The 26,095-nt window shown below is 37.6% G+C and overlaps 1 long non-coding RNA gene across 1 annotated transcript; it reads right to left on the minus strand.

The window, feature by feature from the left end:
- Window positions 1–3,397: 3,397 nt before the first annotated feature.
- On the minus strand, window positions 3,398–22,944 carry LOC139123580 (uncharacterized). The gene is made up of 3 exons (XR_011549722.1): window positions 22,877–22,944; window positions 9,148–9,310; window positions 3,398–4,635 (listed from the first exon to the last, which is right to left on the minus strand). It is a non-coding gene; the product is annotated as an uncharacterized lncRNA (long non-coding RNA).
- Window positions 22,945–26,095: the final 3,151 nt, after the last annotated feature.

The raw sequence follows: 26,095 nt of genomic DNA on the forward strand, positions 1-26,095 counted from the left end.
AACCCTTGGCTAGTGAGGGTGGGTGTTATCAGGCCAATGAACCTCTAGCACACTGACTTGCGCAAAAAAATTATATACCAGGCCCTTCAGCTTTTAGTGCAGGTATTTGTAGTAAAAATAAATAGTTTGTTTTCAGTCTGTTTCCATACACTTTAACAGATTTGATATCAAACAGACTGAAAACAAACTATATATTGTTACGACAAATAAAAATATATAGTTTGTTTTCAGTCTGTTTTCGTACACTTTCACAGATTTGATATCAAATAGTATAATTACCTTTGAAAGGTACAGATTCCCTTGATAACTAAGAGTCTAAAAATGATCAAACTTCTAAATCCTGACAAGTAAAAATTTAACAAATAAGCCTTAGAACGAGCAAACTCATTTTATACTTAGTTCACAAGTTTATGGCTAAAGGAAAGCTTTTGAATTTTCTAACATGGTTCAAATGCTTTGCGAAATAAGTATAAACGATTTGATAAATAAATAAACAAACGAATAAATAAAGAAACAATCAACTAGCCGTGCATCTTGAACATGTTACTTTTATTATTCAGTCAATTATTTCGATGCTTATTTAATTTGTTTTCTCATATTTATTTATTTATTTGTTTATCCTGTCTTACCCGTGAAAAAAGGCCAACGGTACTGTTTTCAAACTTTTTTCCTGCTGTTGTCATGTAGTCGACTGTGACTTTAATGAAAATCTGATATCGACGTAGATGGCGCACTAACGTGCGAAGAAATGCACAAAATGGCCGCCCGAGAAGAGGAAAATATTTCTACACAGTCTCCTGCGGACGAGCCTAAAACATGTAGGTTGCAACAGTATCCATTATTACAGACATAATTACGTCAATAACAACAGAACAGTACTGGACACGATATATATTTACAGAACAAACGAATCTGAAATCCGTATTGAATCATTTTAGCCTTGGTGACGCGTCGGTAAGTACAGGGCAAGTGTGCGGAATCCCCAGGAAGTGAATATTGCCAAATTTCAGGACATGCAACGTTTCTAGGCCGGCCATACTGGAGCAATAAACATTTGAAGGTATTTATGATAGTCGAGGATCATTTATTTGACGCCAGATTGTTTCTTTTGTTTCTTTCTGGCTGCTTTTCTGAAATCGATGTCTGACCTTTCTATTTTTCCAAGTAAACGGCGACCTACGGCAGCCCGCCTCGAACGACTATCCAAGCAACGTTACGATAACCTGTGAGTTGGGCAGTCTTTTCTGTCGAACTTGGGGGTTTCCTTTAATGCGCATGCTCTATTAACAAAAAACAATAACGTGGGGGGCTTCAAGGTAAAGTATCTGACTTGCAATGCCGTGATGCATGTCTCGTATATGATCGTTGAGCACCCTAATGACTTCATATTCAAAGTTTCAAAGAAAATACTTTCTGACAATGAAATTAGTGTTTTCAAAGGGCCAACAAAAAGCAGATACTGATCAAAGTCCAGCGGGACCTCTCAAGATGCAACCCTACAGAGTGTAAATCGTCACCCGTAAACACTTTCCAAATAACATGCGACCTAATGACCATGATTAACTGTATCGTGTCACCAACAACGTAGACTCGATGGATTCTCGAATTTTTTGCATCTGTAGTGTCATTGTCTATACAGAACTGATTGACACGATGCTTTGTGATGATGAAATACAAGGTTTCATAAAGAGTTGCCGTCCGCTAAAGTCTAAAATGTTGCAATATCATGATAAATGTCACTTGCAAGCAGGTACCTGTGCATATTTGTTCTATTTTTGTCCTGCATTGAACCACGTTGAGGCAATGTAGTGTGAGCCAAGTATGTCCGTGTCATGGGGCAGCATTACTCAAGGCGTATTAATAAGTTTACGCAGTCATGATTTTTTTTGCGTATTTCAGACTATTTTGCGTAAAATACGCAGGATTTTGCGTTAACGGAAACGCTGTTACAGTATATACCTTTTACAATTTTGAAAATCATTATTTGGATATTTACCTGAGAGAAAAAAAGTAAAAGAAAATTCGATAATATCTAATCACTGTTTACAGGAGGCAGCCATATCTCAAATCTCTTAGATTGGGAGATTCTCAGAGCTATCTTGACACCGCTGTTACGCCAGTGTGCATATGATACAGGCATGAGTTTGTTTAATTGAATTGAAATAGTTTCTTAGAATAAATTTTGCCATTTTGGACAAGTACCTTTCTCACTGGGACAGGTACTTTTATTTTGACTTGTCCAGTGGACAGGTGGTTGAAAAAAGTATTTCGAGCCCTGTATGGAGGTCGCTTATACAAGGAACATACTAGGCTTTGATTAGTTTCAGTTTTTAGCTCACATTTGGTATGTGTATATATACCACAGAGAGCTTCTACGGTAAGTTGGCAGGGTATGTATGTATGTATGTATGTATGTATGTATGTATGTATGTATGTATGTATGTATGTATGTATGATGTATGTATGTATGTATGTATGTAGTATATATGTATGTATGTTTGTATGTATGTATGTATCTTTGTATCTTTGTATATATTAATGTTAGTATGTGGGGATGTATGCAATGTCCGTCCACATCAAAAACTCCCAAACCACAGCACCTACCATCTTAGTATTTGGCGTACAGGTGCACCAAGGTGTGGAGATGTGAATTTCTTCAAATGAACATGTCAGTGTCAACAATATGTAAATGAAGTAAACAAAGGGAAAATCGTGCTAATTCCGAAAAATGTGTAACCACAGGCCATAATCGGTTGAAACTTGGTATGTATCTTCTTAATGGTGACTTTAGTTAGATTTGTTCAAATTTTGTGAAAGTGCTCGTCCCATTGCCTTGAAGCTTGGTATGCGTGATCCTAGCATTAGCTTCTGTCAGATTTGTTCAAATTGTAGTGAAATTTCCATATTTGTAGTTTTGGGGCAATTTCTCCCATTCTGGTCAAAATATCATTTTCTACCAAAGTTCCTGTTGGTTTGCTTTGAAATTTGATACTCTTTATCCTAGGGTTGTCTTCTGTCTGATTTGTTAAAATTATGAGGTATTTTTCAGACTTGTATTTTGGGAGCCATTTTTGCATTTTTGGTCAAAAAATCGTTTCTCTGAGTTAGCTGTTGTGATCGCTTTGGATTTTGGTATGCATGTACTTAGAGGCAACCTTGGTTTTGTATCTTCAAATTTAGGGTGAAATTTGCATGTTTATGTTTTGGGGCAATTTTTCCCAAAATCATTTTCTCTGAAATCGCTCATCCGATTGCTTTGAAACTTGGTAGTGTAACTTGGCTCGGTCGAGTGGCAGTTTGGTCGTGATCGTTCCGGTATGTATATTGTTCGTGCTGGTCGGTGCTATTCCGATTACTCGTACAGGGGTCCGGTAATAACGCACATACAGGCGAGTGGTACATCATTGTTCACTTAGTTTAATCATACACTTGTACATGATTACAATATCTAGAAAGGTCGGTTGTCTACAAGACGTGATCTTCCACAGTCAAACAGTCAGGGCTTCTAACTGAAGTCAGTGCATCAAAGTCTCAGAGCGTCTACATATCTGTACAGGAATGCATCAAGAAGTAAAGTATCTCTCTGCCTACAAAGTGTACAACTTAAATCGTCTCTAAATCTGCATATTGTCATGCCTTTGGTATGTATCTATAATTAACTAAAGACAGTCGGCAGATGAGAAGGCAGGAAGGTCGCTCCCATCAGTACATCTGTCAACATAGCATCTGGTCAATGCTAATGACCTATGCAGTTGAAACAATAATCAGCTACTTCACAGTAAGGAAAATAAATAAGAAAGATGATTCGCACGATGCGCCACGTGCGAGGGGGGGGGGTTACTGTCGATCATTCATTGTCAGTCATACAAACTAAATTGAAGTGATATAATACTAAACAATAGAAAGGCGATATCACAGTATGAATGTTTCCATGGGGTGAACTTAGTGGCCTACAACATAGAAGCAAAAATGTGAGCCCAGTGTCATTGACACTATGTTTTTATCAACTCCGTATTTGGGGTTTACAGCCTAAATGGGGAGTCACCACAAACAGACAAGCTGAATGAGAAAAATGTGTTGTTTATACATTACAGACAAATTCAAAAAGGGCAGTTTTACTCTTCTCACGAGTACATTTATACAATGTGTCATCAACGTTCCTTGATGTTATTCTGTACGCACATGTAGATAAACGTCCAAGTTAAGCTTGTGAGAATTAATGTCGATTGAATGTTTCGTGTCCTATTTCACATCAGGAACAATGGAGTATTTGTCATCAATTTGAATCGTTTTTCTCTTCCAACTTCAATTATCAGCCTTTGAATGAAAGATGTTGTGGTTTAACAGCTGCGAAGTCTGACCATTCTTGAAATGTGTTACAGGGACAATGTAAATGGTGTATGCTAAAGGATCATTCATCCATATTCCAAATGTCGACGTGCACCAAATACTCGCCATCCACGTTTTTCCAAACGACGACATTTTCCCGTGACCGTCTTCTTTCCATCTTTGCTCATCGACTTATTGGCTGATCTAGTGGTTACGAACTCGTCTCCATAATTCCCAAACACATCTTCCAGAGTAGATTCCTCAGTATTGTCATCGGACAATAAACGTCAATGGCCCTTGAAATCTCTGAAATAAACCATGTTTTCAGTTAGATAACCGTCCAATACAGTGAAAACAAAGTTTTTTCTATAGGCCAACAATAGAAAATGTCTTCTTTTCATTGCAAAGGTCTAGGCTGGCTTGTGAATCACGTTTTCGTAAATAGGGTCGTTCACAGTTTACGTCACTGTTCTCTCATTAATATGCAAAAATAAATATTTGTCCGCATTTTTAGATTACGCTTTTGAAAATTACGCATGCAAGAACGACGAAAATACAACTCAGTGGGTGACTGCTAGTGTAACAATGAATACTAAAAAAATTATTCACGACTCAGAGTACAAGCTGCAAAAAACAGCAATGTATGCAACATTGATAAAATTTGTCCGCATTTCAAGCTGCGTGTCCGATGTCGCGCGCGTACAGCTATATTTAGTAACAAACCTGTAACCGTGAACAGCGCTATAGCCTACTTTCTTTGTGTCTTTTGAAGAGCAATATTAGGACACAACAATTGAACATTTGTATGACTTGTGTATACTTATATTATCACATACATAGACCCAATTATCCCTATAGTGTGACATCACACTATAGGTATACGGTTTACAGGATTTCCGTATACCCCTACTTCTGACGTCAGAAGTAGGGGTATACGGGGTCGGCACTTTTTTTTTCTACTGAAACTGTTTGTAAGCATTCTCGTACAGATGAAAATTGAGTTGGCACAAAGGTGTTTACTGAAAAATGCGGTAAAGGTAATAAATAGCGAAAACGTCAAGGCTTTTGGTAGCAATTGTGAAAGTTTGTCTGTTTTTTTTCTACGGGGAAAACGAGAGCGTTCACTGTCGTCTGCTCCCTACGTTTGCTACTATCCACTGTACTGTGCTATCTCGTCACGAGCCGTAACAGCCGAGTCATCGCTCAAAAAATCGACCAATTTATCACCGAACAAGAATCCAACATATAGTATGATGTATCAAAATCAACATCTCATCCTGTCAGGTGACGGGTTAAATTTTTAGCATCGGCAAAGTGTTGTATTGCTGTTGAACTTCTGCGGTAGGCTGTAATAAAGCGAGAATGTTTACTGCAGTAACGTACGGCAAACGCGGTTTTCAGAAGCTTGTGCCATTTCGTCGACAGCTCGATAGGAGCCGCGGCCACAATGAAGTGTTTTCGTAAGACACCAGTAAAATCGAGATCGAATGAACATTACATGCCAAATGTTAAAAGTTTCTTTTTGCGCTTTGTTTACTGTGATTGTTTATGATTTTAGTTTCATTCATAATTACAACGAACGATGATACACTTTTCCTTTCAATTTCGAACAACATCCAAGGCGTTGAGAATATATGCGAACGTACGATCTTCATAGGGCATCGTACTCCTCCAGTCCTCGCCAGTTTCGAGCAATATAACTTTCCTAGGTACAGTGTGGTTGCATAAATGACCAACAAGAACGATGTGATACAGTTCAATTGTGGTTTTATTCATATATTATGACCGAAGTCAGGAACTGACAGCAGTAAAAATGACGACTGCAGCATTGCACAGCGTGTTCGTTCGAATCGTACAGTGTAAACAACGTGTAAGCACCGCTATGAACAGCAAGACAAGGTTAAATTTGATTTTCGATGCATTATTTACATTATTACTTTACCTTCAAACAAAATAATACATCTGAAGATACTATATCGTCCTCCTTTCCCTTGTCCTCGCTGATAACGGCTATATCCATTCAAGTTTTGCGCGGAAAATCCGACAGCGAGAGACTACTCTGACGCATCGAGAGGAACGTGCGTCCGAATGTGAACGGAATCAGCTGGAGCCGTACCACTTCATCCGCCACGCCGACATAATAAAGGTCCAAATTACATCGTGCGGGAAAGTGAAAATAAAAAAAGTGGGTCTATGCATGTGATAAATATATAATCTCCCAGTATTTCTCACTCATGTGACGTCATCGAAGACTCGGTTCCCCCAACATAGCTGTATCCCCCCTCGCCTACCGGCTCGGAGGGATACTGCCGCTATGTTGGGGGAAACCCTCGTCTTCGATGACGTCACACTCGTTCGAAATACTGGGAGATTATATATATTTATATATATATATATATATATATATATATGTATATATATTATATATATATATATATATATATATATATAGTATATATTGTATACATTTTGTATATATATATATACAGTGTTTCAGCCAGCTTTTGCTAGCATGGGGACACAGTGACCCATAGTAGGCCTGAATGGGGGACAAATAAATTTTGGGGGACATGAAATGTATTTCAATAAAACAGCACAGTACAGTGTCATTATGTGTCATTATTACCTGGTACTATATTTGATGTTCAATAGGCAAGTCAGGTGAGTGCATTAACGGTCAGTAGGCTAATGGTGTTGTGCAAAATTGTGCCAACATGAAACTTGCAGTATCATTACGTTTGCTGCTACCACATGGTATGCACATAAACTGTAGGGCTCCCATTAAGTCACCAAGATGATTAGCCAACTCATTAGCCAAATCAAAAATCTTGTAGCCACTTTGAACAAATTTTAGGCAGTTTATGATCTCAATTGTGGCAACAACTTTCTTGGTATTCAGGAGTTCTTAATTTTTCAAATTAAGATGTTTTGTTTTTTACATAAAGAAATATTTGTTCAGTTTTTATTGCATTAATTATCTGTGTTTTATGACATTAAAGTGATAGAAATATTTTTTCATTTCTGGTGGTAAAAATAAAATTAGTTGGCAATTCTAAAAATCAGGTAGCAATGTGAAGTGTATATTACCACAGATACAGAATATTTCTGTAGCATTCAGTCAGTGTTCACAGAATGACAACTTAATACATTTAAGCTACAAGCTCCTAATGTGGCAAATTTATGCAGTTTTTAAGTCATGACGAAAATTTTGTGAGCCACACAGATAAAAATTTTCCATGCAGAAGAAAGCATTGGGTAGCATAGTGGCAATGTAGATACAATTATTGTGGTGTTTAAGGCCCTGGTGTTGTGTCATAGTTGTGATCAAGCAGGCTCAATAGCATCTTAAGCATAAGTATTTTTCTTGAGACAAAAAGGGTTTGGCCAAACCCAAATCCTGTAAAACAATGAATACACAATGATATTGTTCATTTAATTTCCCAATGTTTTAGAGTAATCATTGTTTCAAAGATTATGATAACATTTTAGCCCAGAAATATTTTCATTTATTATATTTTGACATCATCAAGAAATGTATAGTGATGTTCACTATTGTATCATTAAACTGGTGGAATCTGCAGAAATATTAAAATCATTCAGAATCACACCATTACGTGTATAAGTTATAGCAGTTTGAAATATGCCAAATGGACAGTTTTAATAGCTCTACTTTTGAATTGTTGCTTCGATGTTAAGTTACCATGCAAAATTGCAGCTCTCAAATGTGAAGATTTGAAGATGAATATGCTTACTGCAACTACTGTTGACCATTTCTCTTTGCCATGACTCTTAATAAAGTATAATTTAAAACTGAAAGTCAAGCTGAATGCCATTTAAATTGGAAGTCACCAAGAAATTTCTTTTTAACATAAGATTGTACCTATTGGCCCTCCCTAGGTGGTTTCTTTTGAACCATAATTGTGTACTTAAGGGGTCTGTATTCATGACATCACGTGAGATGACCCAGATTTGACCTTTCAGAAAACCTCAGTTTTTTCTCCTTTTCACTTGTACAATGACTCTGTTTGTGAAAGTTTCCTTATAAATTATGGTTTTTACTATCAAACTGCAGGCCAAATTTTGATGCAAGCAATGTAGGTAAAACTTGAACTCTAGGACGACCGGTACGCGGCACTCACTTAGGCAAAACCAAGCCTCAGTGTATTCATGGACGTTGTATTATTGGTATCGAACAGCAACAATGTTTGCTTCACGTACCAGGGAATTTGTAACTTTGTAGAAAGGAGAGTAAACTGTTTCAATACATTGCAACTTTGTAGGAAGGAGGGTAAACTGTTTCAACATCTTACAACATTTTATTGTTAGCTGTATTTTTCTGTCCAAGAGGCACGGTCTAAAAATTCAATAGCCACTAAAATAGGGCCTACTCAGATTGCGTCATGGTGACCCACAACGGTTATTTTATCGGGACAAAAAAAAAAAATGCGTCAAATGTCGCAATGCCGCACGCTGGCTGAAACACACTGTATATATATATAAAGATAGATAGATAGATAGATAGATAGATAGATAGATAGATAGATAGATGCATATATCATCAACTAATGAGAAAAACACAACTACATCTGATTGTCTCTACATTTAAAACTTTGGCGTTTCGAAAAAATGACCAAAGTAGGATTCGAATACACGTCGCCCAGATTGAGTTCTGATGTATATATGCCACATTATATTGTATGGGGATTTGCATTTACTCCATTTTGTTTCACCAAGTATAGTGTTCCTCTTTGGTATCAACCATAGATCCTTATATTAATTACTCCTTTCGAAAATCACGTCTAGTTGTTTTATACTGACCCTCTCTGCCGCTCAGCATTTTTTGTCCCTGATTCAACATTTTCGCATCAAGGGTATACATCTGCGCCAGACCTTTGCTGTCTCCTGCATTCATCAAGTCGACGTACTTCTGTCTTCTCTCCTTCATGATTTCTCGCAAATCCGGAGTTGTCGCCATGGCCGCCTGTATGATTAATGGATAGCAAAGAATGAAATACTTGATTCACACCCAAACACTTATATATCCACTACATTGTACATCTATCCATTCTTTAACATGTTTCACCTACCCGATTAACCAAACGAAGCTCGTCTAAGTTTTGAGCTGCTTATGAATTAGTGTGTCAAGGCGATAAGCCTCCGGCAAGGAAGGGATTAAGGGAGGACACATATCATATATGGACTGCTTTCTTTAAAATACTATACAGAGACAGCGACGGTAAAGAAATAGGCACACTCGACACAGGTAAGGCTTTAGACTTGGTTCAAGTCTGTGATTTGTGAATGTTTGAGTGGAGTGAACGCAATGATTTGTACTCTGCTTTCACGTGAAACGTGCGCGTGAGTGGACGCGATGAGTAGGGTGAACGCGATGAGTTGAGTGAAGCACAGGGGACAGTCCCCTGGGGTAGGGAGGAATGTGTTTTTTGTGCAACGGTTTACCTTATTTGATTTTATTAATTTTGACTATGATATTTCAAATAAAGAGTTCAACTCTACACCGTCTGTAAATTTGCTTCTGTGTCTACACCGTTTATTTTAAATCATAGTCAAAATTAATAAAATCAAATAAGGTAAACCGTTGCACAAAAAACACCTTCCTCCCCACCCCAGGGGACTGTCCCCTGTACCCTATGCCGGAATCCGGCAGAAACTAACTCACTACTGCGCAGACTCAAAAGTGACGCATTCAATCGCTGGGAAAACCTGGCGTGAGCTGCCCAATTCCGGATAGGTTTGTACGAAATAGGAGAGACACAAGAGAAACTATTATAAATGCTTTTATTTTTTTAAAATTCACCGACATGAACCAAGTCTAGTAAGGCTTGTATAAGACTTGGATGTTTAATACATGACATTTATTAATGATAATCATATAATTGATCATATTGTATGCAATATCCTGTACTAATTCATGTCTATTGTACTGCTGCGGAAACAACTGACAACACATAACCAACGTGATCCAATTCGTCAGTGTATTCTTCTTTTGCATTTTTAATTCAGAAAAGAAATCTACAAATGTTATAGTTTATAATAAGCGGTAAAAATTTGAGGGTGGGGATACGGCAGGATTTTTTAAGTGTGGTTTATGGGGACTCAACCCTTGTCTTTTGCTCGTGTTTTTTTCAGGCTTTTTTGCCTGTATTTACCTGTATATGCACTTTTACAAATACATTGTAAATACAGGTAAATAAAGGTTAATATGGATTATAAATACAATCTGTATCAAATGTATTTGCCATGAATTTGTATGGTTTAAATTCATCTATAGTCATTCCTGTATTTGGGATGTATTTCCATGGCTTGAATTTACCATGTATTATGTCTAGATTTGCCATGAATTTCTTAGCCTCAAAGGAACCTGAGTGAACCGTTTGGCTAAATGGCTTGACGCATTACAGAATTGAACATTCACAAGGCATGTGTAGACTTATCCTGCCAAAGCCTTGAGACAGAAACGGACATGTATGACATCAAAGTGATAACTGATTGTGTTACGGAGATATTTTATCTCAGACAATGAACCTCGCGGTCATCGACACCAGTAAAATGGTTAATTAAAACAACATATGTCAACATATGTCTGAGAAGACGAGTTTTCAAGAGATTTAAGAGTTTTACGAGAATTTCATATAGTCACGATGAATAAAAGTGACTTTTACGTACGAAGTAATGGGAAAACTTCATATTGTAGAGATGATTTTATATAAGTTATAGTGACAATGTATGGGAGCATCGGTGTTACGAAATGAGGGTTGACTTGAGAATGGATGTAAAAAAAGAGATGTTTGGAGTCGAGATGACTGTGACTTGGTCACCTTGTCCCAAACCAATGTACCAAGCCACAGTCCCTCCACCCACGGAGGGTGACCAAGCCTTGCTTCTGTGATCATCATTGGCTGTCATAGTTTCACCGGTTCATACTCTCATAGTTTTTACATTTTTACAGAGCCGTTGTCGGTATTATGAAAGAGAAATGTAACGCCATAAGGACCATGCCAAAATCTATTCACCCAGTCAAATTATTTCACCATGTTACCACATGTACTGAAAGAATTTTGTCATTAAAAAACCGAAGAGAATATGTTTGGCAGGACAGGGATTCACTGGCAGCCAAGGGAAATTGTTCAACCAGGCACAATACACTGAGTGTACGTCACGGTCCCGTGTGTATGGAGGTAAAAAAGCGATCGCGCTGACCAGAAATGTTTTAAGGCTGTATTGGAGAAAAAATACACATTTCCCAATACAAATTTGTATTGTATTGTTGTAATGTGTGTATACTGTGTAAACCTCAGACCATCTTTTGATGTGCCTCTGGAAATGAAGTCTGCACTGTGTGTAGAGTCCCTCCATCACGGATCTGTGCTCTATGGGAAAACCACCTTGCCACCTAATTTACCATTCTTCCTATTATAATCAATGTGTTGTTTTTATCCCGGGGGGGGGGTCACTTCCATTACTTGCCAATATGTATAGGTGCCGCCCAATGGGGTGGGTATTTCAGCCACTTGGTCTAAAATGGGGGTATCAATTCACAGTAAACAAGGGTCTAAAATGGGGTCGAGTTTTGAGTGCCACACAAGAACAAATTCCAACTGTCAGTTCCCGTCTTCCTAGCACAGGGTTTTGAGCTGCGCTCAATAAGTATCGATATCTTTTTTGTGTGGCAGGGGAACCATTAAAGAGACCCCTGGCTTTAGCCAAAATAATATAGACTTTGTTTTAAAACACTGTCACTAATTGGTCAAAACTCCATATATGGAAGAATTTGCCAATAGAAAATATCGAAACAAAGTGGCTCTACTACTTCTATCATAACAGGTTGACCATGGGAAAACTAGCAGTGCCTTATTGACGAACGGCGAGGCTTCTTGTAGTTTGGAATTTTAAAAACCACTAGTCAGACTGTAACTGCAGTTAACTGATAATTTCAGAAGCTGGACAAAACTTTGGTGAGGGTGAAGATAGTTTCTTTCACTCAATTTTTTTAGCATTTCCAAAACGTTTTTCGGAAATCATGGCTTGGCCAGCAACAACAAAGCCGTAAATGCAGTATAGTGGTAAGCTCTGCCGGTAGCTCGGTCGCCGCGCAAATGCTTGCTTTTTACCCGATTACGTTTTTGCAAATTTTGACACTGTGACTTTTGACCTGGGTCAAAGGTCATAAGGTCTAAAATGGGGTCCTAAAATAACGAGATTTTAGGTCTAAAATTGGCCCCGGTTTTTTACGTGCGGCCGCACACCCCTACCACTTCTCAGAGCAGGTACCCCCCCCCGGGGGGTTTTATTCAACAGCTACCTGTTAATAGATAACGCTCGCTAATTGACTAATCTATTGACACCATAAGGTGCTTGACAAGCCCGCAGCCTCCGTACAGGCCCTGGCAATAACCACATTTGTCAGTGGGTGAGGCCGAAAAAAAATTGTGCTGTTCCGATAGCCCGACCTATCCTATTTTTAACTGCCGACCCTAAACATTTTAGAGCTACGTAAACACGGAAGTAAAAAAACGAAGAAGGAACAAATCCATAAAATCACGCATTCGTTACTTGACATTTGATTTTTGCTTGAACAAAGATGTTTTTATTTTTCGTTTTTCCTTTTATATGTATGATGCATTTTCTGGAAATGTTGTGGCCAGTGTTTGACCACCCTGAACCCCTGAAAAATGCATATTTAAAATTAAAAATGTTTTGGAAAAAAATTCCTGCCGACCTACTCTAATATTTTTGAAAACCATGTTATTTGAACAGCACAATTCATTTTTTTTGCCTAACCAACCAAGTCAACACCAACCCACAGCATAGACAATAGCCACCAACCCAACGTTTATTAATGCCCCTGGCAAAAATGTCACAGGTCATGAATTTGGTGCTAGTACCCTCACACCGTCCACTGTAAAGGCTAAGGTGACCCAAATCAACGTAACATACAAATTGAGATTTCGATGTTGTTGGCACACGGCGGTTAGTCCGCAGGGAGTGTCGAGTCTTGATAAAGGCAGGTTTCGATGCCACATGTACAGCCATTTTATGCCAGTTTTGTTTGTCGGACCGTACACTTGTTCAGCTTCCTGTCTCAGGACTGAAAATTGGGCATGTGCTGGACCATAGACCCTCGAGGGTCTATGGCTGGACGCACTTCATTTGTTCACTTAATTGCCCAGGCGCTTGGCACATTGCTGGGATAATAATCGTCTTTAATATGTAAAATGTCTATATACGACTTGATTATTCAGTAAAAGAATCACCGTACATGAGCCGGATATTAGTGTAGGCCTATAGGCCTACATGTTGACTGGCATTATACCGAGTGGCTATGGCTGCCTGGCTCGGGCCAGGCGAACGCACTGCATAATCATCAATGTGTAGAATGTCTACATGACTTGATTATTTAATAAAGAATAACCGTACGTGATATTACTGTACATGTCGGCTAGCTTAACCGAGTGGCTGTAGCTGCAGGGCTTTGGCCCGGCTTTGGCCCGTTGTCCACTGCTGCACAGACATAAGGGGAAAACTATTTGATTTCTGGGGGGTATGGAGGATTTTTAGAAAACAAAACTTTGTCGCAAGGTGAGATAGAAGAAAAAAAAATTGATCCTGTCATGGCCTGAGAAAAAAAAATTGTCATAACAGACAGAAGTGAAAAAAAATTGTACAATGCACCAGAAATTAGCAAATTTGGAAACCCTATTCTCATGTATTCTTTGCCGGCGCGCCGCCATAGGCGGCACAAATGTTTTTACCACAAGCAATTCTTATGTTTTTTCCCAGCACTTATGATATAAGCATGCACTACATAGGTCTACTTTACACCTCAGTGCACTCAATGTTTTCCTTCCCTTTTCTCACCCAAGAAATCATATTTCAGGATTTCTGTTGCAATATCTCAATGGCATAGGCACTATCTAAAGGAGACTTTTTGACTTCTGTAAATTGTGAAAATTTTAAAACACAAGACAGGAGTCAATAAACTAGTGTTAAAATCAATATATTATTCTCTCAATATAAATATATTAGGAAGATGTACAAGTTGACAATGAAAAATTGAGGAACAACAAATATAATGAAATACAAGGGAGGGGTCACTAAAAAAATTGAAAACTTCAGGGGGGCGTTACTCAAAATGTGGAGAAGAAGAAGGGGGCGGGGTTTCTCAATTTTTTTGGCGAAATAAATTGAAACACATCTCAGATTGCACCATTGCACACATCCATTTCTCAAAATTTTAAATGCGAGAGGGGGGCACCCCCTCTCGTGCTCTCCCCCTTGGGTCTTCTAACAGTTTAACTGGTAAAAGACAAATTTAAAATACCTATCGGATTGCACTAAACTGAACCGTGGTGCACATCAATTTCTCAAAATTTTCACAGGATCTAGGACAAAACTGAACTGTTGTGAATTCATCCTTTATTATCACAGAAACATGTTTTCATTTACCTCAGTTCAATGACCATTTTGACAGTTAAACATACCATATTCATGCTTTTCATTAGAAGCTGGCAGCTGGAGAAATGACACAAGAAGGTCACAGATTTTCCGTTCCTGTATATTTATTTATCTTCAGTCTCTGGCAAACAGAACTGTTTTTCACAAATTGTATTGTCATTGTTTGGTTGTTGAATATTGTGACACAAACACTGATCATGCATATAATGTAAAAAAATATTGCAGTGTTCAATGTCATTTTCAAACAGTTTTACCGAGTGCAAAATAACCTGAAACTCCTCTCAGATTGCACCATTAAACACATCAATTTCCCAAAATTTCCAATACGAGAGGGGGACACCCTCTCGTGCTCCCCCCCTTGAGGTGTTCTAACACTAACAGTTGCACTTAGTAAAAAAATTAAAAACACCTCTCAGATTGCACCAGACTGCACCATTGCACACATCAATATCTTAAAAATTTCCATGCAAGATAGGGGAAAGCCCCTGTGACACTTTCCCCCTAAGCCTCTCGCATGTTCTCCCCTTGTACTCTCAAATTCTGCCCGGTCAGATATCCTAGTGAAAACCCTGTCATAATACCCATCCAAATTAAACAATATACTATATGGTTCGATACTGCGTGAGCTTTACTATCTTTATTTTGTTGTGACTTGCAATTTCATTTGATGGGTTCACCTTTTTGAACCATCATGAGATAACTGATGATAGTCTAGCAGAGTACATCAGGGTTTCAAAGGTCTTTACTGTTGCTGTATTTGTAAATGTTACAAATTCATGTATTTGTATTTAACTTTTCTAAGTGGGGGGGGGGATCAGTCAAAATTTCAGAGTTAGAGAGGGGAGTTACTCAAATTCATCATGGTTGACCGGGGGGATGGCACTTGAAATTTCTGAGTTTCAGGCCGTAAATAATGACAGCTCCCTCATACAACGCATCACAAACTTGATGACAAAGAAAAAAAAATTTGCATTGCTACTCCATTTGAAAAAAAAAATTGATGCAGCTCTGACAGTAGAAAAAAAAAATTGCTGTCACAGTGACAGGAAAAAAAAATTTGCTCCCATACCCATTTCCTCCATTACCCCCCCCCCAAAAAAAATCAATCAAATGGTTCTCCCCTAAACTCAAGGCATGAAAGCTTTTCACCGCCCGATTTCATAAATCAGCGAAAGTCAGGATCTCTGAGCGTTTTCGGTGATAAAAACTGGTCATCGGTCAGGTGGTTGAATAAACAATCAACCGACTGGCCCTTTTGCCTAAAATCATACCTTACCCTATGCTACTGGCGAAAAATCGTCCTAAAATCGGCTGGGCACACCAACCCAGCGCCGGCCATTTTGAATAAGCTGCATGCAATGTATGCGCCTGTGCATACAACCCTTGGTAGATGACGTATTGTCTTTCAATTGCTCTTCTCTCATTGGACGCGTACGTTGCAGGAAGCTTATTCAAAATGGCCGGCGCTGGGTTGGTGTGCCCAGCCGATTTCAGGACGATTTCTCGCCAGTAGCATAGGGTAAGGTATGATTTTAGGCAAAAGGGCCAGTCGATCGATTGTTTATGCAACCACCTGACCGATGACCAGTTTTTATCACCGAAAACGCTCAGAGATCCTGAATTTCGCTGATTTATGAAATCGGGCGGTGAAAAGCTTTCACGCCTTGAGTTTATGTCTGTGCAACAGTGGACAACGGGCCCAAGCCGGGCCAAAGCCCTACAGCTACAGCCACTCGGTTAAGCTAGCCGACATGTACAGTAATATCACGTACCGTTATTCTTTATTAAATAATCAAGTCATGTAGACATTCTACACATTGATGATATGCAGTGCGTTCGCCTGGCCCGAGCCAGGCAGCCATAGCCACTCGGTATAATGCCAGTCAACATGTAGGCCTATAGGCCTACACTAATATCTCACGTACGGTGATTTTTTTACTAAATAATCAACTCTACATATTAAATACGATTATTATCCCAGCAATGTGCCAAGCGCCTGTGCTTAATTGCCCAATTGCGGGTAAAAACCCAGCGTTGTCAATGTGTACAGGATCTTAATATCACCGTAAAAACCCATGTAATTCGAGCACAAAAATGATTATGATTTTAAATCGTCGGATCAATTTAATAGTAAACTAACACCGCCGAAATAAATGGTCGAATTAATAACGAGACGATTGTGAAATTTCACTTGAATCATGTTTTTATATGGAGATTGCATGCCAATATCACGAAGGGGATCTCTCAGCTGCAACATTGCTTGTTTTCTTTCTAAAAACAAAAAGGTAATGTGCTATGCTAGATTAGAAAAATTTCCAAAAGGTCAGTGCAGTAATTCCAAAATTTGTGCAAAATACAACTATTTTGAAGTATTGTTTACAGTTTTAGTGGCTCTTTTTATTCCATTGCGTATTTAGTTTTAAAACTCTGATAAATTCTAGTGTGGAAATAAAAGTTTAAATTTTGAAGTATTGTTTACAGTATATAAATACAGAACTGTATTAATCTGAATTTATGTAAATCCTGAAAAATAAGCAGGAAGCGCTGCCAGCACATTGGCTCGAAATACACGTAAATACAGGCAAATGTAGCCCTTTATTGACAGTAAATATAGGCAAATACAGGAGATGTATTTACCATGTATCAACAGTGCATAAACAGGTAAATACAGGCTGTATTTTCCTGTATTTACCATAAATACATGGCTGTATTTACCTGTATCTGTCTGAATTTGCAGCAAATACAGCCAAAATACAGGGTCAATACACTCTGTATTATAGCCTTTTCACGCAGTGACGGAACACTCAAAATGAATTCACAACTATGCCAAGCTGATTCTAAATATTGATTCATGTCATCGAGCCCAATGTCATCGAGCAGCACAGCAATCGTATTTGTGCGGTTTATATTGGTAGATTGGATATTCAAACTTCTGTTGACGACATTAGAAATCATCTTCATAGCATTGGAGTGTCTCATGTCACGGATGTCATTAAATTAACATGTAGAATACCAGGCCAGTCTTCCTTTTGTGTATGTTTGGACTCCACAGATGACGAAGATATTGTTTTAATGGCAACAACTGGCCCAAAGGCACTCGCATTCGACCGTACAAGGACAGAACACAGAATTCGGCTCTCGCTCGTAATAATCGCCCGAAATCACAGGGTCACCGTTATCAATCGTATAATCGCTTCAACACACCAGGTCACCGCTATCAATCGTATAATCCTTTTAATACACAAGGACATCATCATTCAACGCTCAAGTTGGATAATGCTGCTCATCAATCTTATCTACAACAACATAACCAGCTTGAGAGGTCTGGTAGAGGACGTTACCAATACCCCCGGGTCATGTAAATATTTTGTTATTTTCTGACATTGAGAATTTCGATATATATCAAATGGATTTTAGTGTTTGCTCTTATAACTGTAAGGGTTTGAAATCATCTTATGGTCTTATTGACAACATTTTAAATGACAATAATTGTGATCTTTTGTTTGTCAGCGAACACTGGCTCACGTCTCAGGAATTGTCAGGTCTTAATATGCAGTTTATTGACAAAAACAGATGGTTACATATGAAATCTAGTATTAATCCGGAAGAACTTATGTCCGGCCGTCCTTACGGCGGTATTGGTTCATTGCAAAAAGATTTCCAGGTATCTCTTATAAACCAATAGCTGTTGACTCTGATAGAATATCTGGTGTTCAATTGATTGCTAGCGGACGAATTATTCTAACAATCTTTGGAGTGTACTTGCCTTATTATAATGGTCATTCTGAGCAAATCGATCTTTTGTGCGAAACGTTAGATATTTTACAATCTGCAATTGATAACGTGGATTTGTCGCCTATAATGGTCGTGGGTGATATGAATGCTTCATTACCCAGTGGAAGTCAACTCAATAAAAACTGGTACCGGAAACACCCATTTACAAAACATAGCTATATATTGTATGATTTTTTATGCAACAATGAATTCAAAGTAGCTAACTTTAATTTTGCACAAAACGTTACATACACATATTTTAACGAGATTTCTAAATCTTATATTGATCATGTTTTCTGTTCTGGTATGTCTATGGATATCATTGAGAACTGTACTATAATGTCTGATTTGTCTTTAAATGTAAGTGATCATTTTCCGTTATGTACAACTCTTCATTTCTCTTTTAATTCTGCTTCATATGGTGGTACTGATGATATCTTTGATAGAACACGCAAATATCCTGCTGTTAATTGGTCTGATGACAGAATATGTTCTGCCTATAGTAATTATGTTACTCGGGCTGCTATGTCATTAAAGACTTGTAATATTGAGGATGTTAAGAGCAGAGATGAAGCATGTAAACTTGTAGATACCATGTGTAATGACGTCACTAATATCATGCATAATTCATGTAAGAAGGTTGTTTCTGATACTCATCAACGTTATAAAGGCCGTTTCAAGAAAAACAACTGGTGGAATAATGATTGTCTTGTGACACGTAATAGGCAACGTTTTTGGTTTAGCATATGGAAATCCTGTGGCAGACCTCGTAGTGGACAAATTTATTTATGCTACAAAGCAGCGAAAAAGACATACAGGAATTCATGTAATCGAGCAATGAATAGCAAGATAAATGGCGTTCTCGTTTACTTAACTCACTCTATACTTGTCGTAGTTTAAGGAGATTTTGGAATTGCATTCGTAAGACAAAACATGATACATCTCAAAATAACGATGCCAGTATTAATATTACGAAGTTCTACGAGCACTTCACCAGTAAATTTAGTATGACTAGTTGTACTAGTGAGGCTATGTCGACTGCCAAACTTAAGGTTCGAGATAAATGCACCAGCCTAATGGATGTTACCTTTTCTGACTTTGTTATGTCTGAATCTATGCTCGTTACGTACATAAAGAAGCTGAGATCTGGCTGTGCACCCGGAGCAGACGGTATAATGTCTGAACATTTGAAATATTCCATTAACTCTAAGGTTATTTATCAAATGAGTGTAATGTATTCTATCTGTTTTAAATTTGGTATTGTTCCTTTGTCATTTACTAAGGTTTACTTATCCCTTTGTTAAAGAAATCGACACTTGATCCTGCAGTACCAAAACATTATAGACCTTTGACCTTATCCTGTACATTTTCGAAAATTATTGAACTTTATATTCTCGATGTTTCCGGTCAACATGAATTTAGTGATTTACAGTTTGGTTTTGTTACTGGTAGAGGAACTGCCACTGCTGCAGCCTTAGCAAATGATGTAATTTCATACTGTAACAAACGAGAATCGACAGTTTATACTTGCTCTCTAGATGCAGAGGGAGCCTTTGATGCTGTACCTCATGATGTTTTGTTTTATAAAGCGATGGATGTACTTCCTAATCATTGCTGGAAGATTTTAGTGTATTGGTATAGGCATTTAAGCGTACAAATTAAGTGGGGTTCTAGTTTGAGTGAACCAGTTATTGTGTCTGTAGGTACCCGTCAAGGAGGATTATCGTCTCCTTTTCTTTTCAATTTGTTTTATCAAGATTTAGTGGATGAATTGTCGTCATGTGTTGGAGGTATCAGGATTAATAATTTGTCTTTTAATGTTTTTTGTTATGCTGACGACTTATTGTTAGCTAGCCTTTCTGTTACTGGTCTTCAAAATATGATCAAGATTGCAAACAAATATATTACAAATCATGGCTTGTGTTTCAATCCTAAAAAGACAAGCTGTGTTATTTTCGGTAAGTGTACACTCACACCACATCCATATTGGTTACTGAGTGGTGTAAGACTGGATGAATGCGAAAGTGTGAACTATTTAGGTGTTACACTTTCATCGTCTTATCCTAATGATCACATCAGAATAGAATAAATGCATGTAGGAAAGCTTTTTATGGACTTCAAGGCGGCCATATTGATTGTAATGTACTCGCTTATGTATGGAATGCTGCCATAAGACCAGTTTTATTGTATGGTATTAACTGTGTACACATGTCTAAATCATCAATTAATGAGGCCGAAAAAATCCAGTCAAAATTATTAAAAGCTGGGTTTGGCATTCATAAATATTGTAGAAGTACTTCTTTCCTGAAGGCAATTAATGTTATGAAAATTGATACGTCTCTTGAAATCAGTTCTCTTGATTTGATAAAATCCATCTTCAGTAATAAATCTCGTGCACGTTGTTTTTACCTGCATCTTTTGAATATGCATTTATGTGGTAGATTGCATGGTCACACTGATTTAGTATCACGTGTTAATAGAATTTGTGTCAGAAATGGTATTTCACTTTTGCGGTATATTTTTGACAAGCGATATTCTCAATCGATCCTTAAAAATATGAAAACATGTTCAAGGCCAGATGGGCTGACTGACAGCATTCGCCAGTTGTTACTTGCACAAGATTTACACAGTCGTCATCTTCTTAATATGTTATTAAGACCATTTTAAACTTGGGATTTTTTTTGTCTTGTACCGAGTGTTTTCATTTAATACCTGATTTTTAAATTGTCATTGTATTAGTTTTTGTATTTCTCTTCTTTTGAAGGCTTTATAATAAAATAATAATAATAATAATAATAATAATAATAATAATAATAATAATAATAATAAATAGCCATCTCTACAAAGCATTGTCTCTGATTTCCGCTGAAAAGGCTAACACGTATTGGCTTGTTCCCTTACGTAAGCTGATTCTCACCATATTCACACAATTGAATGTCTCGGATTGCTATCATAACTCACATTCACACAGAACTTTAGACTTTTTACATGGATGCAGTTTCCTGTAGAAAAACTGCATTTCTGAATATACTGACCTTCCCCTCAAAGTAAACGCTAGAACACATAGCTATGTACAAGGGGTTATGTTCAAAAACACGATTGGAACTAAATTGGGATAATTGGATAGGCACATTTCTCAAGAATTTTAGAAATTTGTCTAATATTACACCATATTTGCTAACCATCTTTAAAATTTATTCAAAATTTACGATTCTGTTGAAATGTTATGAGTAAGAATCAGCGCATAATAGTATCTAATGCAATATTGTTCAAAACATATGAACAATATTCATATTTAAATAAAAATATGAGAGTTTGTCTGTAGTTTCTTCATCACTGAAACACTAGTAATAATCTCAGTTTGTCACTTTTCCTCGACCAAAATGAAGATTTTCGATTGATTTACAGTTTAGTCAGTCAGGGTCATTTAAAATGTGCCCTGACTCAATTTAATGTTTATGAAGCCTTAAATTCACGAAAAAGTCAGGGGCATTTCAAAAGTGCCCTGACTCAAAAGTCGTTAATTAGAGAAATTTTAAGCATTTTGTCTCGTTTCTTTGGTACATTTACACAAAAATGAACTTTTTTTCATGAAAATGAATCCGATGAAACAGGTATACAATTATCGTTGTGTTTTCGTTATTTTGTTCGATGAGAACAATATTTCTAATTTTACACTATTCTATCATTTTGTAAAATTTCAGTTGTAAAAATTTCGATTTAGTTACAATTTCCTAATAATTAATCTCATCCAATTTTCCCAAATTAGTTCCAATCGTGTTGAAAGTGACCAATGTCACGGGCGTTTGGATTCCCGCTGCTCCTTGCTAATACAAGTAGAGAAGCAAAGAACTACAAATGCCCTGCTCAAGGACACAATATCATAGTTAAGTCGGAATCCAGCTCAGTGATACTGAGGAGGTAGCCTAGCTCAGTGATAATACGGAGGTACTCTAACAACTACGCAGTGACAATGTTTGAAATACTTTGCCAATATATTCGTACATATCAACGCAAAGTGCGCAGAAGATAGAGAACTCTTGCATTCAGCTGAAGGGAAATGACTTGAAAGAACAAAGACGACCGCATAATCCTGTCTAGTGTTTCCCGGGATCGTAATATACACTAAACAGGGTTTTTCACATTATAGATACTTTGAAAATGATCGGGTAACCCTAAAGTATGTTTCTTTTGAAAAAAAAAATCACGTCCCTTTACAATTGTACTGGCCCATCCAAGTGAATATAATTGATAGCTTGTAACTTTTAAATATCTGAAATGCTGAGGTTTTACTCACCGTGTGTATTCAGCAATTGCTCTGAGCAGACTGACAGAAAAGTCTCATTCACTCACAGTCCCATGCACGCAAAATGTCTTATAGGGAAGGGCGCCATCATAGTCAGCTATAACAATTACAATATTGCTATTCCAGAAGATTTCCACACCCCCTCCAAAATATTAATAATTATGATCAAATCAAATAAAACAAAAATAGAAAAAATCCAAATCTGACCCCCATCGATCGCGACCCTTGCAGGACAGTGCACGTCAAACCAACTTGAATTGATCCGATAGCTCATTCATCGTCAGCATCCAACCTGAATTCGGGAGAGTTGGTTCGAATCCTGCACCGGTCACTTTTCAAGCCCCAACATTTGCAGTGTAAGGACATTTAAGATGTAGTTGTGTGATTTTTTTCCTAAGTTTCTACTAGATGTAGATATATTACACTTTCGCTGGTCGTCGTATGAAATGGACAACAGAGACCATAGTAAAATATTCTGATTCTTAAGTTTGTTAAAGACGAAAAAATGAGAAAAATAACGAAGCCAGTCGGCAAATATTTTGCATGAGTTGAATGTTTCATTCATTAGATCTAGAGACAAGTACCAAGTTTTATTCCTCTACACCTAGTGTTTTATCTGACGTTTTCTGGTACTGTTGTTTTATCCATTTTATACAGGCACTGGTGCTATTTTATCCTTGTTTATCATTCTGAAGGTTTTGAATGGTTTTATTCAACGTTGAATGTAACGGTGTACAAGTCTTGGCTATGCTTGAAGAACTGTAAATCTGATAAAAATCATTCGTATTTCATTTCAAAAGTAGTGATAGGGTCTTTCTGCAACTTGTCGTACTAATCGTCTTTGTGCTAATAGCATACAAATTTACATGTCCTTTAATCATTCTTCCTAGCCTCTAATCGAGCATTTGGAAGCTGAGCTATCGGTGAACGTAACATGATAAATAAATTGCGTCGCGTACGTGTTACACACTTCTAGCGAATGGCAAGCGGTACTCCGACACAGTGTCATAATCACATGCATTATTATACATCTACCATCGAGAACAATAGAATTTTGCGTGCGCATTTGGGGCATAGATTACATTAAATTCTTCGACCTACAATGTTTAGTATTTTATAACACGTCTATCGTCAATAAATAATAAACTACTCGCCTTCACTATTTTTATTTTCCAAATTACCGTATCAGAAAATAAATGACAGGCGCTGCGGATATACGGCTGCAAACTCTGTCCATCCATACAGGGACAATGGAACTATTGTATGCTTAAGGAACAATTGAATTGTTGTATGAAACAGCAACAATTGAACTATTGAATTGTAACATTATTTATCTCAATTTCAATTGTCGACTTTCGGTAGATATTCGCCATCCAAATATTTCCAGACAAGAACAACTTTGCTTAGTATCATCGCACCATCTTTGATGATTATGAACTCGTCTCCGCCTTTTCGATGTAAGTTCCACGAGTGGGGTTACCTGCCAGTAAACTTGTGACTGTTTCCAAGGGCATTAATTATTTCTGAAACAAATCACGTTTTCCATTAGATAAACGTAAACTATTTTATCAAAAAACGTGTGTTTTCATACACAAACCATTGTACAAAGTGCCAACGTTTCAAAGACTTTGGCTTGCATCCCGAGTAATGTCTTCGAAGTTTACAGATAGCTTACTGCCATACAAGGTACAGAACAGGTCAATTGAGTACAACGACTTGTGTATACTATTTAGCAGTATATCTATTTTGTAATAATTTGTTGGGATTTGGTACCCCGGGGTTTCTACTGATCCACATTTTAGGAAAACTTTTCCACCTCCGGGAAATGAAACATGTACAGTCCCGTCGTAATAGACAACCCCCTATTGTTATTAAAGGAATGTCTTTCATCTATGCAAGCCCTAGTTCTTTCAATCAACTGGTTTTTGTTTTGTTTTTTCAAATAACTCTTTTGTAAAAATCAGGTTTCTTTGTCTGATACTGACTCAGATTTCAGGGTTTTTTTTGTTTTTGTTTTTTCCTTTTTTCCTGTACACGACCATAACAATAGCGTGAACAAATTCTTACTATGTGTTAAATGTCAGGATACCTTCCCAGTCCTATACTGGTATTCTGGTTTTTTAACACACAGTCAAGAATTATTTAGAGTTTAAAAGTTGAAAGAACAGTTTGGAGACTAAGTAACGGTTGTAACCAATACTTATGACGTTGGCGTAAGTAAAGACGGCAGGGGACAGACTTCGGCTGAGACCAATCGAATGAGCGACTCTTCTCTTCGCCATTTCCAAAATCTTGCCATGTGAAAAACGGACAATTTTTTATCAAAATGGAGTGAATCCCATTCCTGTTCTTTCAATGGGTTGCGCCATGTTGTATTTGAAAAGATTCAAATGTATACATGCGCAATGTACGCTGTTTATCATGTAGTTGTATGGAGGTGGCCATATTTGGGTGCGGCATCCGTTTATTATATGTCTTGAGCCACTGAAACCTCACCATGCACGGGCACTCTGTTGTTCTGAATTGATAGTCTGAATAAACTAAGCAGCTTATATGTAAATACGAACTTTGATGATAACTGTCTAAGAAATTTATAACAGAATGCCGTTCAGATTGAAATGCCGACTTAGCTACAAAACCAGATCAAGGTCGGACGTGTCTACGGGAAGTCACAAGCGACCACATCGACCGCATTCTTTCTTTCATCTTTAATTTACATCTATCATATGATCAAAACCAAGCTTTAAACTTAGTTTAAAATCCCATTCTAAAATAATACGGGAAAGGACAAGAGAGAAAAATACAACAGACAGGGCAGGAGGACACAACGACCAAAGAGTAGTCCAGGGCATTTAGACAATTGGAGAAGCGTATCTTGGACGGCACCTGTCAAGCTTGTCTACCGAGAAGTAAAGTCTATATAGTACCAACGAAACACTATAAATTTCGAAATGTTGGGGTAAGCTTACAACAAAAAGGTGTTCTTGCAAAACCTGAAAATTCCACATATTAAACTGCAAAAGTTACTGAGTATAACAAAGTATAGTTGTCACTCAGAAAACAAATGCTAAACATCTTGGTAAAAGGTGAAACTACTATCTCTTCCATACAATTAGAATTTTTGCAGTAAGAAGAGTGGGTAGCTGAGCAAATCATAACAGCCTTGAGTACAAATCCTCCTTTTTAAGTGTCAAATAAATACAAGTCCTG

This window comes from Ptychodera flava (assembly GCF_041260155.1).
Source record: "Ptychodera flava strain L36383 chromosome 23 unlocalized genomic scaffold, AS_Pfla_20210202 Scaffold_23__1_contigs__length_28996876_pilon, whole genome shotgun sequence".
Classification (NCBI taxonomy): Eukaryota; Metazoa; Hemichordata; class Enteropneusta; family Ptychoderidae; genus Ptychodera; species Ptychodera flava.